Source organism: Melanerpes formicivorus, unplaced genomic scaffold (assembly GCF_026170545.1).
Source record: "Melanerpes formicivorus ecotype bairdi unplaced genomic scaffold, bMelFor1.0.p_v2 SCAF_46, whole genome shotgun sequence".
NCBI lineage: Eukaryota > Metazoa > Chordata > Aves > Piciformes > Picidae > Melanerpes > Melanerpes formicivorus.
This window is the reverse complement of record NW_027142398.1, coordinates 3,602,295-3,602,774: the sequence shown is the minus strand read 5'-3', so window position 1 is coordinate 3,602,774 and position 480 is coordinate 3,602,295. Positions and strand designations below refer to the sequence as shown.

The following is a 480-nucleotide window of genomic DNA, read 5'->3' as shown; positions in this document are numbered from 1 at the left end:
AGCCTGAAGGCTTGGAGTAGTGCAGGCAACAGCATCTGAGGTGCTAGGTATTAGGTTGGACTTGATGATCTCTGAGGTCTTTCCCAACCTGGTTGATCCTCTCCAAGCCTGGCAGCTGGTCTGAACACCCAAAACTACTCCTAAAACATCACTGCCAGAGGTGAGAAGCTCCCAGCTGATGCTGTCTGTCTGGATCCCCCCTTTGGCACTGTACCATCCCTAGGACCAAACTCCCCCCTGCCGGGTTAGGGGCACCTCACACCCACACAAAACACAATCCAGAGCAGGCTGCTGGAGCCCTGACCCCACCACCACCTTCTTTCACTCCCCCACAGCGGCAGCTCCCCGAGCACCGGCGCCCGGCAGCTTCCACCGGACGCAAAACGCAACCCCCGAAAGGGTTAGCCGTGACCCCGACGTGATTCGAACACGCAGCCTTCTGATCTGGAGTCAGACGCGCTACCGTTGCGCCACGAGGTC

At 58.8% G+C, this 480-nt stretch overlaps 1 non-coding gene across 1 annotated transcript; it reads right to left on the bottom strand.

Annotated features, from left to right (window-relative positions):
• Positions 1-408: 408 nt before the first annotated feature.
• On the bottom strand, positions 409-480 carry TRNAW-CCA (transfer RNA tryptophan (anticodon CCA)). The gene has a single exon. It is a non-coding gene; the product is annotated as a tRNA-Trp (tRNA).